Here is a 16,670-nt window from a genome sequence, read left to right as displayed (position 1 = left end):
GAAATTGATCCGTACAGATCAAGTAGGGTTCATAAAACAAAGGGAAGCACCAGATAATATCCGCAAAGTTGTAGATCTCATAAATTGGACCTCTACAAAATGAGTGCCTTCTCTGTTTCTCTCGTTGGATACAAAGAAGGCATTCACCAGAATAAACTGGGCTTACATGCATGTGGTTTTGACTAAATTCGGGATCACAAGACCCTTTCATGAAGCACTGAAGTCACTATACTCGGCACCAGAAGCGTTTGTTAATCTTGTGGGCTATCAGTCTAAATCTATTAAAATTAGAAATGGAACTAGACAAGGGTGTCCACTATCACCCCTCCTTTTTGCATTATGCATGGAACCTCTAGCGGTAAGAATAAGAGACCATAGAGATATCACAGGGATCCCAATAGGAAGAAATAATTATAAAATATCATTATTTGCAGATGATTTTATTCTATCTTTAACAAAGCCACTTTTGTCACTCCTTCCCTAATATTCTCTAATACAAGACTTTGGTTAGATATCAGACTACAAAGTAAATAAAAAGATAAATGCGAAGCTCTAGACATACATCTACCACAACATACAAAAAAGATTCTGGAATAGAATTTTAATTTCTTGTGGGCGAAAAAAACACATAAATATGTAGGAATAAATTTTATTCCCAATGTAAATAACCTATATCAAGCGTACTACCTACCCATATTCTCTGAAATTAAAAAACTAATGACCAAATTGAACAAATATAAAATTTCCTTATATGGTAGAATTATCACTACTAAAATGAAGATTTTACCTAAATTATTTTACATCTTCCGTTCATTAACTGTTTCTGTCCCATTATCAGAACTTCATAAATTACAAAAATAAATTTTAAATTTTATTTGGTTAGGGAAAAGGAGAAGAATTAACAAAGAAAATTATGCTACGTCATAAAAGAGGGGGAGGAGTAGGTATACCGAACCTTATCTCTTATGGTATTGATCGTCTAACATACCATAATGGGTATATATGGAGGCTGAAATTATAGAAATCGAACAAATCTATAAATTATTGTGGACTCCAAAACATAACAGATTACCACATAAAAAAGGATCTATCAATTAATCACACTGTGCATATATGGGATACACTAACAACTAAATTTACGCAACTCATTGTTAGATCAAGAGTTACACCATTAGTAACACTTCAGTCTTCCATCACTGCACAAGTGCAAGAGAAATGGACAACTAAAGGCCTATATATGATTGCAGACACCATAATCAATGGTAAAATCATCACATATACACAATATGCAGAATTAGGGGAAACAGATCATAATCTATGGTATCATTATTTTCAGCTTCAATCCAGAATCCAGGAAGTAATGGGCAATAAAAATCCCCCAACAAACACTCAGTTTGAAACATTATGTTTATTAAAGCAACCCATAAAAAGTTTAATTTCAAAACTATACCTTATATTCAACCTTAAAGATAAATCTAGCAAAACATCAATGATGCTTAAATGGGAAAATGAATTGGGTAAAACATGGGATGTAGAAGTAAAAAGAAAATAAAAAATATTTGTATGGGCATTGCCCTTAAAAGGGCATTCTGCTCTTTTACTGCCATTGAAAGTGCAATCAGCTCTTTTACAGCCCGATAAAACCCTAATCTTGAAAATAAGAAACCCCCCAAAAATTAAAAAAAAATCTTAACACTAAGCCCCAAATATTTATTTATAAAATATTTTACCAGGAAGGTAAATAGGTACTCACCATTCCTGAAGTCCGGCGGAGAAGGTCTTCTTCCAGGCAACTCCATCATCTTCTATCTTCATCTGGAGCGAAGGCAGCGCGGAGCGGAGGTGCGGAGCTGGCTTCCCCAATGCATGGATTCTCAGCGGCGGTTCTCAGGGGCGGTCCTCAGTAGCGGTCTTCAGCGCCGGCGGTACTCAGCGGCATGGAGGCGCCTCTTCATCAATCTGAACATTCAATGTATCTAATATAGATTGCCTGTATTCACTTAAAAGATCTATGCCCGACACATGATAAATCGGCCCCTATGGCATCTATTTATCAAGCCGTCAACTGCAAATACGCTGGAATTCCGCAGCGTATTTGTGGCGAGCCTGATTCCCCTTAGTTATCAAAGCCTACAGTCCGGCAAAAGTAGAAATCTGTGACGTAACATACGATCCGCCGGTCTCAGTCCGACACAGATCGATGCTTACATCACTACAGATGTTCTGAATGCAAATTCGGCACTATCTGACTACTTTTGCTAGTTAACAAAAATCTACCAGGTACGCTCGCCACTATTCCAGCCCAGCGTACCTGGTTTTCAATCTGCCGCCCTGAAGGTGGCGAATGCCCTAGGAATCAATGGGAGTCTGAAAAAAGCGAAAGCTTATGTTCGCTGCTGCCCGATTTCCCATTGATTCTTATGGGAGAATAAAGTTATGTTTACACCTAACACCCTAACAGGTACCCCAAGTCTTAACAACCCTAATCTGCCACCCACTACACCGCCGCGACCTACATTATATTATTAACCCCTAAACCACTGCTCCCGGAGCCCACAGCCACCTACATTATAGTTATTAACCCCTAATCTGTGTCCCCAACGTCGCCGCCACTATATTAAATTTATTAACCCCTAAACCTAAGTCTAACCCTAAACCTATCCCCCCCTAACTTAAATATAATTTAAATAAATCTAAATAAAATTACTATCAGTAACTAAATTATTCCTATTTAAAACTAAATACTTACCTATAAAATAAACCCTAAGCTAGCTATAATATAACTAATAGATACATTGTAGCTAGCTTAGGGTTTATTTTTATTTTACAGGTAAGTTTGTATTTATTTTAACTAGGTAGAATAGTTACTAAATAGTTATTAACTATTTAATAACTACCTAGTTAAAATAAATACAAAAGTACCTGTAAAATAAAACTTAACCTAAGTTACAATTAAACCTAACACTACATTATAATTAAATAAATTCCCTAAATTAAATACAATTAAATAAAATGATCTAAAGTGCAACCCCCCCCCCCCACTAAATTACAGAAAATAATAAACAAATTACAAGATTTTTAAACTAATTACACCTAATCTAATCCCCCTAACAAAATATAACCCCCCCCCCCCAAAATAAAAAAGGCCCTACCCTACACTAAATTACAAATAGCCCTTAAAAGGGCCTTGTTACAGAAGCATTAGTTATTTTGTTGTGAAGAGCTTATTTCCCAGCAGCAATGCCTGAACCAGCAAGCCAGCGCCTAAGAAGGGCTCCAAGAAAACCGTAACAAGTATCATTTCATAAAGAGTTAACTCTTTTTTTTCAGCTTTTAGAAACTATTGTCTAATCACCTCTGGAGCCAGACTGCTAATTGATAAGATGAACTTGTAAACTTGTTATCTTAAGTACTGTAATCCTATTGTGGCCTGTCAAAGGACAGTGCTCTCTATCTAAATGTGTGATGGGGGATTTTGTGCTTCCCCCCCTCTCCCCCTGGGAGTGCCCTGTGTGCATGTAACCTTAATAAAAAGCAGGCTGGGCATCCCAGTCCTGAGTTCTTGTTTGACCCTCAATCGCAGCGTTGACTCGTTTTTGTGGGCAGAAGGGTATCCTAGCTGTACTGCAGCTAAGGGAGATTATTCTATATTTGCAAGACTCATATAGAATACTATGGAAAGCAGCTTCTCCCCTCTTTAGCAATAGGGATCCAGGCTACTAAGCGGTCCATCTCTCAGCGAGACTAAGGGTAACCGTAACATTTGGCGGCAGCGGCGGGATTTTCCTGGATTTCCTAGGAGAGGTACAGAACGGATGGAGAGCGCTTACGAAAAATTGAAGCGTACAACCCTAAAGGATTTACTTGAAATCAGAGGGGGGTACGCCAGCAACCGGCCGAGGAGAGAGCTGATCACAGAATTGACCGAACTGGATCAGAGCTTCACAATGGCGGAAACACCGACCACGATTAGTGACGAAAAAACCAGGATTGTTCGGGAAAGGCTCTCATTATACGGGCCGAACCCCTCCATGGAATTGGTACAGCAGTTGATGGCGGAGGCGGACGAGGATATACGAGAGACTCGAGCCCACGAACTCAACCTAGCGAACGCACACCGCAATGCTGAAGCCCCGCAGGTAATCATCCCTGTCGAAAATGCTGGGAGGCCCAAGATACCCTATGCGGCATTTCGACCCTTCCTAGAGAGCGAGACAGGGATTGATGAATATTTGGCGGACTTCGAAAGGCAATGTGCCCTGCACCAGATTCCCAACAGAGAGTGGCCCACGATATTGTCTGGGAAACTATCCGGGCGAGCCCTGGAAGCCTTTCGTACTCTGGGTGCTGAGGAAGTGACACAGTATGAGCTAGTTAAGGAGACACTGTTGCGACGGTACGCTGTAACTCCAGACACGTATCGCCGACAGTTTCGGGGCACGGAAAAGAAGCCTAATGATACCCATATGGAATGGGCGCACCGAATGCGGAGAGCGGCAAATCACTGGCTGAGCGGAAGTAAAGCGGTGACTGGGGAGGAAATTTTACAATTGTTTCTCTTAGAACATTTTTATAATGGCATGGAACAGCAAGGGAAGGAATGGCTGCGAGACAGGCGGCCTTCTACCTTAGAAGAAGCAGCCAAATTGGCCGATGAACATTATGACTCCCGTCTTCACGAACCCATGAACTACCGAGCTCCAGCACGGGTCGAACCCAGAGAGGTTTACCGTGCACCCCCTCGTGCTGAATTCCGAGCCTCGGTGTCCACAGGGCCCGTCCGACACTCAGGACCACCCAATAACAGCTCTGAGCGTCCCAGACCGACTTGCCACCGATGCAAGCAACCAGGGCATTTCATGGCTAGCTGCCCCCTTAATACGCACCAGACACCCAGGAATTACAATTACCCCTCTGGGTCCTATCGTCCGGCCCGGGCCCTCTGTGTTAACCAAGAGGCCCCTATGGAGGGATATGTGGGGCCGCTTCACGAGGCAGACCCTGTATATGCTGCCTCAGATAACTGCCAGCACCATCGGCAGAGGGTATGGCTCGAGGGGCGATCTACCGAGGGATTGCGAGACACAGGGGCTACTATCACGCTGGTACAGAGTCATTTGGTGCCAGAGCACAAGCGATCCGGACAGACTGTGGCCGTTAGAGTGGCGGGGGGGGATGTGTACAAAATTCCAACAGCTAAAGTGCATCTTGATTGGGGAGCGGGAAAGGGGGCTGTGAACGTGGGCCTAATGGATAATTTACCTGCCGAAGTACTACTGGGCAACGATTTGGGCCCCATGACTTCTGCCTATGCTCCAGTATGCAACAACGAGGCGGACCCAGTGACTACACGGGCCCAAGCCCGGACGGAGCGAGAGCTCTCACCAGTGCGGGAGACACAGGTAAGACCTACCCCGACCTTGCCTGACAGGTTAGGCCCCATACCCTGGGACACCCCAGATGCTTTCGAGGCAGAGTCTAAGACTGACCCGACCTTACAAAAGTACCGGGAACGAGCAGAGACCGGAGGGGGCGGGGCAGATAACGAAACATTCTTATGGGAAAAAGGGAAACTATACCGCTGGACAGAGAAAAGGGGACAGCGTAGGCGACAGCTGGTAGTGCCCCACAAATACCGTCAAGAAATCCTCAAAATAGGCCACGACATCCCCTTAGCAGGCCACCTAGCCGGTACCCGTACCCTACACCGCATTACTCACACGTTCTTTTGGCCAGGGGTGCACGCTGACGTTAGAACTTACTGTAACACCTGCGATGTGTGTCAACGAGTAGGAAGGCGAGGCGATCACCCTAAAGCCCAGCTAGTAAATATGCCCATTGTAGAGGAACCCTTCAGCCGGGTTGCTATTGACCTAGTGGGACCACTGGCTACCCCTAGTCCCTCCGGTAAGCGATACATTCTTACCGTAGTGGACTACGCTACCAGGTACCCAGAGGCTGTCGCCCTATCCAACATACAAGCGGATACGGTAGCGAATGCACTAGTACAGGTGTTCTCCCGGGTAGGATTTCCAAAAGAAATCCTATCCGACCGAGGCACCCAATTTACGGCTGAATTGACCCAACAACTCTGGCAGGTTTGCAAAATTAAGTCCCTCCTGAGCTCCCCATACCACCCCCAGACGAACGGGCTGTGTGAGAGGTTCAATGGGACCCTCAAGCAAATGCTCAAGACGTTCACTCAGGAATACCGAGACTGGGAACGCTTCCTGCCGCACCTCCTATTTGCTTATCGGGAGGTGCCCCAGGAAACGACAGGGTTCTCTCCCTTCGAGTTGCTCTACGGAAGAAAGGTACGGGACCCCTAAACCTGATCCGGGAGCACTGGGAGGGAGAGATGGAGGCTGACGGTGTCCCAATTGTGCCATACGTGCTGGAACTCAGGGACCGAATGGAGCAATTAGCCAAATCCGTGCGGGCTAATCTCCAGTTGGCCCAGAGAAGACAGAAAGTATGGTACGATCGAGGGGCCCGAAAGAGAATCTTCACCATAGGACAAAAGGTGTTAGTACTTAAGCCGGTGAAGACAGACAAATTGCAGGCGTCCTGGCAGGGTCCCTACCAGATCGTAGAGAAAAGGGGAGACACCACTTATGTGATAGCTAGCTGCCACGACAACAATCTTAGAAAGACATTCCATGTAAACATGCTCAAGGAATATTTTGAGCGACCAGAGAACGTGACGGCCGTATGTTGTTCCCCTCAGGAAGACCCCGACAGTTTACCCATTCCAGACCTATTAGAAAAGAGCCTCCCCACAGGTATAATGGCGCAGGTTCAGATAGGGGACCGACTTAGCCCCACTGAAAGGGAGCAGCTCAACCAACTCCTCCAGTCCAAACACCTCACCTTCTCCCCGAAGCCAGGGTACACTACTTTAACCACCCACCAGGTAGATACTCCGGGACAAGCTCCCTTGCGCCAGGCTCCGTACCGAATCCCTGAAGCAGTTAGGACAGGAATGAAGAAGGAGATCGATGAGATGCTCCAGCTCAGGGTAATTGAGCCCTCCGATAGTCCCTGGGCCTCCCCAGTTGTCTTGGTGCCCAAGAAAGATGGGACCACCCGGTTCTGCGTAGACTATCGGAGGCTCAATGAAAATACCGTGACGGACGCTTACCCTATGCCCAGGGTAGACGAGCTACTCGATCGTATAGCCAGGGGAAATTACCTGACCACTATTGACCTCTGCAAAGGTTACTGGCAGATTCCCCTGGCCCCGGAGGCTATCCCCAAGTCGGCATTCGTCACCCCGTTCGGCTTATATCAGTTTAGGGTAATGCCGTTTGGGATGAAGAATGCCCCAGCTACATTCCAGCGCTTGGTGGATAGGCTCCTGGATGGCTTCCAGAGTTTTGCTTGCGCCTACCTGGACGACATAGCGATCCACAGTGAGTCCTGGGAGGACCACTTAGCTCATGTGGGAATGGTTCTGGATCAGATCCGGGCTGCTGGCCTGACTCTGAAGCCAGAAAAATGCCACTTTGGGATGGCCGAGGTACAGTACCTGGGTCACCGGGTGGGGTGTGGAAAGCAGCGACCAGAGCCGGCCAAAATAGAAGCTGTCGCCAATTGGCCCACCCCCATCACTAAGACTCAGGTCCTAGCCTTCCTGGGCACGGCAGGGTACTATAGACGGTTCGTACCAGACTACAGCACACTTGCCAAACCCCTGACTGACTTGACCAAGAAGAACTTACCTCGACAGGTCCTGTGGTCTCCCCACTGTGAAACGGCTTTCCAGGCTCTCAAAAATGCTCTAATTAACGCTCCTGTCTTGGCGGCCCCAGCCCCTAACAAACGTTTTATCGTCCATACAGATGCTTCCATGTTCGGGCTGGGAGCCGTCCTCAGCCAAGTAGGCGAAGATGGAGGGGAGCATCCAGTTGCCTACATCAGCCGGAAGCTCCTGCCCCGCGAAGTCAGCTATGCAGCGGTCGAAAAGGAGTGTTTGGCTTTGGTGTGGGCATTAAAGAAATTGACTCCCTATTTATATGGTCAGGAGTTCACTCTGGTCACCGACCATAACCCGTTGGTGTGGCTGAACCGGGTCTCTGGAGATAACGGCAGGCTATTACGTTGGAGCTTATCGTTGCAACCCTTCAATTTCACCATTACTTACAGACCTGGGAAACAGAATGGCAACGCCGACGGGTTGTCCAGACAAACCGACCTCAGCCCCGCATAACCAGCGGTCTGGACAGCCTTAATCTGCCCCGAAAAGGGGTCAGACCGTGTCTGCCAGAGTGTTCCACAGAAAGGGAGCACTGTTACAGAAGCATTAGTTATTTTGTTGTGAAGAGCTTATTTCCCAGCAGCAATGCCTGAACCAGCAAGCCAGCGCCTAAGAAGGGCTCCAAGAAAACCGTAACAAGTATAATTTCATAAAGAGTTAACTCTTTTTTTTCAGCTTTTAGAAACTATTGTCTAATCACCTCTGGAGCCAGACTGCTAATTGATAAGATGAACTTGTAAACTTGTTATCTTAAGTACTGTAATCCTATTGTGGCCTGTCAAAGGACAGTGCTCTCTATCTAAATGTGTGATGGGGGATTTTGTGCTTCCCCCCCTCTCCCCCTGGGAGTGCCCTGTGTGCATGTAACCTTAATAAAAAGCAGGCTGGGCATCCCAGTCCTGAGTTCTTGTTTGACCCTCAATCGCAGCGTTGACTCGTTTTTGTGGGCAGAAGGGTATCCTAGCTGTACTGCAGCTAAGGGAGATTATTCTATATTTGCGAGACTCATATAGAATACTATGGAAAGCAGCTTCTCCCCTCTTTAGCAATAGGGATCCAGGCTACTAAGCGGTCCATCTCTCAGCGAGACTAAGGGTAACCGTAACAGGCCTTTTGTGGGGCATTGCCCCAAAGTAATCAGCTCTTTTACCTGTAAAAAAAATTACAAATCCCCCCCAACCTTAAAACCCACCACCCACACGACCAACCCTACTCTAAAACCCACCCAATACCCCCTTAAAAAAACCTAACACTAACCCCTTGAAGATCACCTTACTGGGAGAAGTCTTCACCCAACCGGGCCGAAGTCCTCCGGCAGAAGTGTCCTCCAGACGGGCAGAAGTGGTTCTCCAGACAGGCAGAAGTCTATCTTCATCCATCCGGCGCAGAGCGGGTCCATCTTCAAGACATCCGACGCGGAGCATCCTCTTCATCCGACGGAATGAAGGGTCCTTTAAATGATGTCATCCAAGATGACGTCCCTTCAATTCCGATTGGCTGATAGAATTCTATCAGCCAATCGGAATTAAGGTAGGAAAAATCCTATTGGCTGATGCATTGCCAATAGAATGCGAGCTCAATCCTATTGGCTGATTGGATCAGCCAATAGGATTGAACTTCAATCCTATTGGCTGATTGCATCAGCCAATAGGATATTTCTTACCTTAATTCCGATTGGCTGATAGAATTCTATCAGCCAATTGGAATTGAAGGGACGCCATCTTGGATGACGTCACTTAAAGGAAGCTGGCAATAGAATGCCAACTCAATCCTATTGGCTGATTGGATTAACCAATAGGATTGAACTTCAATCCTATTGGCTGATTGCATCAGCCAATAGGATTTTTCCTACCTTAATTCCGATTGGCTGATAGAATTCTATCAGCCAATCGGAATTGAAGGGACTTCATCTTGGATGACATCATTTAAAGGACCCTTCATTCCAGAAGAGCCGTCGGATGAAGAGGATGCTCCGCGTCGGATGTCTAGAAGATGGAGCCGCTCCGCGCCAGATGGATGAAGATAGAAGATGCCGTCTGGATGAAGACTTCTGCCCATCTGGAGGACCACTTCTGCCCGTCTGGAGGACCACTTCTGTCGGCTTCGTTGAGGACTTCGTCCCGGTTGGGTGAAGACTTCTCACGGTAGGGTGATCTTCAAGGGGTTAGTGTTAGGTTTTTTTAAGTGGGGATTGGGTGGGTTTTAGAGTAGGGTTGGTTGTGTGGGTGGTGGGTTTTAATGTTGGGGGGTTGTAATTTTTTTTTTTACAGCTAAAAGAGCTGATTACTTTGGGGCAATGCCCTGCAAAAGGCCCTTTTAAGGGCTATTTGTAATTTAGTGTAGGGTAGGTCTTTTTTTTATTTTCGGGGGGATTTTTTATTTTGTTAGGGGGATTAGATTAGGTGTAATTAGTTTAAAAATCTTGTAATTTGTTTATTATTTTCTGTAATTTAGTGTTTGTTTGTTTTTGTACTTTCGATAATTTTATTTAATTGTATTATTATTTAGTTTAGGGAATTAATTTAAAGGGACATAATACTCATATGCTAAATCACTTGAAACTGATGCAGTATAACTGTAAAAAACTGACAGGAAAATATCACCTGAGCATCTCTATGTAAAAAAGGAAGATATTTACCTCACAATCTCCTCAGCTCAGCAGAGTAAGTTCTGTGTAAAAAGTTATACTTCACCTGCTCCCAGCTGCAGATAAAAATAAAAAAAAATGAAGAAATAAACAGCAGCCAATCAGCATCAGCAGTGCTGAGGTCATGAACTCTTACTGTGATAACTATTTAATAACTATTCTACCTAGTTAAAATAAATACAAACTTGCCTGTAAAATAAAAATAAACCCTAAGCTAGCTACAATGTAACTATGAGCTATATTGTAGCTAGCTTATGGTTTATTTTATAGGTAAGTATTTAGTTTTAAATAGGAATAATTTTTTTAATGATAGGAATATTTATTTAGATTTAAAATATATTTAAGTTAGGGGGTGTTAGGGTTAGACTTAGGTTTAGGGGTTAATACATTTAATATAGTGGCGGCGGTGTAGGGGGGCAGATTAGGGGTTAATAAATATAATGTAGGTGGCAGCAGTGTAGGGGGGGCAGATTAGGGGTTAATAAAAAGAATGTAGGTGGCGGCGGTGTAGGAGGCGGCAGATTAGGGGTTAATAAATATAATGTAGGTGGCGGTGGTGTAGGGGGCGGCAGATTAGGGGTTAATAAGTATAATGTAGGTGGCGGCGGTGTAGGGGGCGGCAGATTAGGGGTTAATAAGTATAATGTAGGTGGCGATGGGCTCTGGGAGTGGCGGTTTAGGGGTTAAACACTTTATTTAGTTGCGGCGGGGTCCGTGAGCGGCAGTTTAGGGGTTAATACATTTATTAGAGTTGCGGTGGGCTCCGGGAGCGGCGGTTTAGGGGTAAAACAGTATAGTATAGTGTGGGTGCTTAGTGACAGTATACCAATAAAGCTGTGAAAAAGCCGAAGAGCAGCGAGATCGATGACTGTTAGCTAACAACAGTCCGCTGCTCATCGCACCGTACTTGGTGAACGGCTTTTTGACAGCTTTTTTGGTAATTTTGGAGAACGTATTCAGGTCCGCGGCAGCGATGATAGGCGATCTTAGGCAAGCGTATTAGTGCCGTTGAATGCAAGTAAGTTGACGGCTTGATAAATAGATGCCAAAGTATTGATCTGGACCCATTTTGGTATATTTCATACTACCATTTCACCGCCAAATGCGATAAAAAAAAAACAGCTTGTGCAATTATGGCACAAATGGTTGTAAATGCTTCTCTGGGATCCCCTTTGTTCATAAATAGCAGACATATATGGCTTTGGCATTGCTTTTTGGTTATTAGAAGGCCGCTAAATGCCGCTGTGCATCACAATTGTATTATGCCCAGCCGTGAAGGGGTTAATTAGGTAGCTTGTAGGGTTAATTTTAGCTTTAGTGTAGAGATCAGCCTCCCACCTGACACATCCCACCCCCTGATCCCTCTCTGACCCCTCTCAAACAGCTCCCTTCCCTCCCCAACCCCACAATTGTCACCCCCATCTTAAGTACTTTTTTAAAATATATTTTCTGCAGTGTAGTATTCCCCCTAAGCCCCCAACCTCCCATATCCCCCCAAACAGCTCTTAGCTACGGAGCTTACCTATGCATGCTTTTCAACAAAGGATACCAAGAAAATTAAGCAAATTAGATAATATAAGTAAATTGGAAAGTTGTTTAAAATTATATGCTCTATATGAATCATGAAAAAAAAGTTGGGATTTCATGTCCATTTAAAATGTAAGCCTCTGCAAAATTAAAGGGCTATAATGGTCAAAAAAGAGCAAGTAGTTTTAAGTCTAGAATCCCTGTACTACTATGTGTTTAACACCCTACAAAGTAAAAAAAAAAACGTTCATGATTTAAATAGGGCATGTCATTTTAAACAACTTCCCAATTTACATTTATCACCAATTTTGCTATGTTCTCTTGGAATTCTTATTTGAAAGCTAAACCTAGGAGGTTCATATACTAATTTCTTAGACCTTGAAGACTGCCTCTAATCTGAATGCATTTTGACCACTAGAGGGCATTAGTTCATGTGTTTCATATAGATAACATTGAGCTCATGCACGTGAAGTGACCTAGGAGTGAGGACTGATTGGCTAAAATGCAAGTGTGTCAAAATAAATAAAATAAGGGGGCAGTCAGCAGAAGCTTAGATACAAGGTAATTACAGAGGTAAAACATGTATTATTATAACTGTGTTGGTTATGCAAAACTGGATAATGTGTAATAAATGGGTTATCTTTCTTTTTAAACAACAAAAATTCTGGTGTTGACTGTCCCTTTAAAATGTGATTTACGCTATGCATATTTATTCCTGTGTAATTTACCTACAAATTTTACGTTTTTAATAAAATATGATTTTTAATGAACAGTTTTGTTAAGATTTTTAATGCACCTTAACAATACAATTTTTTTGCTGCGTTATTCGTTTTTTAAGATTTTTAAATTACACATTTTATTGTGCACTTTAATGTATGCATTGCCTTCCTATACAAAAATGCAGTATACACCCCTTAGCAAGACACCCTGTTTTAAGGGTAAAAAGTGCCTTTAAATAATTCCACCAGGGAAATAAAAGCAGTGGCGAGCATTCTTATAGAATCTTACCATTCAAGAGAGAGACCTTTTTAGAATCAGGCCCTAAGTACCTAATATGTGTGCACATCAAATACACTCTTGAGCATGTAGGTACTAGTCAGATACTACCTCGGGGGTTATACTTAAAGGGCCACTAAACCCAAAATCTTTCTTTCATGATTCAGAAAAAGAATAAAAATTTAAACAACATTACAATTTACTTCTATTATTTATTTTGCTTCATTTTTTAGATATCCTTAGTTAAAGAAAAAGCAATGCACATGGGTGAGCCAATCACACTACGCTTCTATGTGCAGCAACCAATCAGCAGCTACTGAACATATCTAGATATGCTTTTCAGAAAAGAAAATCAAGAGAATAAAGCAAATGAGATAATAGAAGTAAATTAGAAAGATGTTTAAAATTGATTTCTCTTTCTAAATCATGAAAGAAAAAATGTGGGTTTCATGTCCCTTTAAAGGGACATAATGCTCAAATGATAAATCACTTGAAACTGATGCAGTATAACTGTAAAAAGCTGACAGGAAAATATCACCTGAGCATCTCTATGTAAAAAAGGAAGATATTTTACCTCACAATTTCCTCAGCTCACCAGAGTAAGTGCTGTGTAAAAAGTTATACTTCAGCTGCTGTCCAGCTGCAGGTAAAATGAACTGCAGCCAATCAGCATCAACAGTGTTAAGGTCATGAACTTTTTTACTGTGATCTCATGAGATTTCACTTAACTCTCATGAGATTTCTTAGTAAACTTCCTTAAACTGAATAGGGAAATAACATTAGTGTGCACGAGGCTCACTCCCTTGCCTGTCCTGGGACAGACATACTGATTTGCTGTTTAAAGTCCTCTGCAATGGGGTGTGAATATTTAAAACATTTTGAGGTAAATATCTTCTTTACATAGAGATGTTCAGGTGATATTTTCTAGTCAGCTTTTTATAGTTATGCTGCAACACTTTCAAGTGTTTCAACATTTGGATATCATGTCCCTTTAACTAATACATACAGAAAGAGAAGCAATCTTCCAGAAACGAACAACAGCTTAGTGGCTTATTCTATGGCCTGGTTACCACCAGGGAGTAGCTTCTTTTAGCCCAAAACCTTGCTACAACCTTGCTGCTCAGGAGAGATATTCTAAGAAGTCTCTTCGGTATGGCGAGATGGAAACTTTATGCTTAAAGGGATACTAAATCCATTTTTTCTTCTTTCATGATTCAGATAGAGCAGGAAATTTTAAGCAACTTTCTAATTTACTCCGATTATCAATTTTTCTTTGTTCGCTTGCTATCTTTATTTAAAAAGCAGGAATGTAGAGCTTAGCAGCCGGCCCATTTTCGGTTTAGAACCTGGGTTACGCTTGCTTATTGGTTGGCTGAATGTATTCATCAATAAGCAAGCACTATCCAGGGTGCTGAACCTAAGCATTACATTCCTGCTTTTTAAATAAAGATAGCAAGAGAACAATGCATGCTCTCTCTGAATCACAAAGAAAAAAAGTTGGGTTTAATATCCCTTTAACTAGTTTATAGTCATTTTGGGCCATCATGTAAATAAAATAAATACATTAAAGGTGATTAATGTGGTGGTGATTTATTACCTTTGGTATGTGCTGTCTAAAGTGTAAGACTCTCAGTAAAAAAAAAATAATTCTAAAATTAACTGAAGACAACAGATACAAATATTAAATGTTGGTAAAATATTGTTTTAAGATTTGATGTATGTGTTTCTGTAGCATTTTTTTTTTAAAGTTTATTTTAAAGGGATACTAACCCCACATTTTTTTCTTTCATGATTCAGATAGAACATGCAATTCACTTGATTTGAAAAAGCAGTAATAAAAGGTTAGGAGCCGGCCCATTTTTAGTTCAGCACCTTGGTAGCGCTTGGTGATTGGTTTGCTTCATTTAGCCACGAATCAGCAAGTGCTACCCAGGTGCTGAACAAAAAATGGTCTGGCTCTAAAACTTACAGTACTCCTTTTTCAAATCAAGATAGCATGAGAACAAAGAAAAAAAAATGATAATAGGAGTAAATTAGAAAGGTGCTTAAAATCATGCTCTATCTGAATCATGAAAAAAAAAAAATTAAACCCAAATGTTTAAACACTTGATGCAGTATAGCTGTAAAAAGCTGACTAGAAAATATCACCTGAACATCTCTATGTAAAAAAGAAAGATATTTTACCTCTAAAGTTTCTCAGTAGCCACATCCCATTGTAAAGGTCTTTTAAGCAGCAAATCAGTATGTCTGTCCCGAGACAGCGGAAGGAGCAAGCTTACGTGCACTGTCATAAGGGCCATAATACCCAAATGTTTAAACACTTGAAAGTGATGCAGTATAGCTGTAAAAAGCTGACTAGAAAATATCACCTGAGCATCTCTATGTAAAAAAAGAAAGATATTTTACCTCAAAAGTTCCTCAGTAGCCACCTCCCATTGTAAAGGATTTCTAAGCAGCATTTTAGTGTGTCTGTCCTGGGACAGCTTAGGGGATGAGCCTTGTGCACTCTCATATTATTTCCCTATTCAGCTTACTATGAAATCTCATGAGAGTTAAGTCAAATCTCATGAGATCACAGTAAAAGAGTTCATGACCTCAGCACTGCTGATGCTGATTCGCTGCTGTTCATTTCTTCATTTTTTTTTTACCTGCTGCTGGGAACAGCTGAGTATAATTTTTTACACAGAACTTACTCTGCTGAGCTGAGGAAATTGTGAGGTAAAATATCTTCCTTTTTTACATAGAGATGCTCAAGTGATATTTTCCTGTCAGCTTTTTACAGTTATACTGCATCAGTTTCAAGTGATTTAGCATATGAGTATTATGTCCCTTTAAGGAAGTTTACAATGAAATCTCATGAGAGTTAAGTGAAATTTCATGAGATCACAGTAAGAGTTCATGACCTCAGCACTGCTGATGCTGATTGGCTGCTGTTCATTTCTTTAATTTTTTTTTACCTGCAGCTGGGAGCAGCCAAGTATAACTTTTTACACAACACTTACTCTGCTGAGCTGAGGAGATTGTGAGGTAAAATATCTTCCTTTTTTACATAGAGATGCTCAGGTGATATTTTCCTGTCAGTTTTTTGCAGTTTCAAGTGATTTAGCATATGAGTATTATGTCCCTTTAATAAAAACAGCTTGGGCTATGAATTACAGTCTCATATGATTAATTCATGGGAACGTTCTAGAAGCTGTGGATCCTTCACTACTTTCAAATGAAGCAAAGTCAAAGTTTTCACAAAGGTAATTTATTTTATGCCTAAAAATTATAATATAGTAGTATGCTATTTTTTTTAAAAAAAAAAATCTGACTGACTTTATGACCCCTTTAGCTTAGTTACTTTTTTTTTTACATTTTATGACTGACTTATAACGCCTTTTGCTTATTTTTTTTGTTTGGTTTAATGACTGACTTTATGACCACTTTAGCTTAAAATAAGAATGCAATGTTATTTTGCATATATTAAAACCCTATACTTGACAAAGGTTGTTGCAGAGCTGGTTTTGTTACATTCTGTGTATACTACAGAGAACCTTGTCATAATACACAGAAAAATGGAAACAAAATAATAACACCAGAGCCTGTACTATTTATCTGACAGACTAATGGCTCCGCCCCTTTGTCTGACTTACTTTTGGACTTCAGGTTTGCTTTCCTCAGCACTTGACAGTTGTGACAACGAGGCTTGGAATGCAAGCAGAGTGTAAATGACGTCCCAACCCTTAGTTGCGAAACCAGCCA

Source organism: Bombina bombina, chromosome 12 (genome assembly GCF_027579735.1).
Source record: "Bombina bombina isolate aBomBom1 chromosome 12, aBomBom1.pri, whole genome shotgun sequence".
NCBI classification, from domain to species: Eukaryota; Metazoa; Chordata; class Amphibia; order Anura; family Bombinatoridae; genus Bombina; species Bombina bombina.
This window is presented reverse-complemented; position numbering follows the sequence as displayed.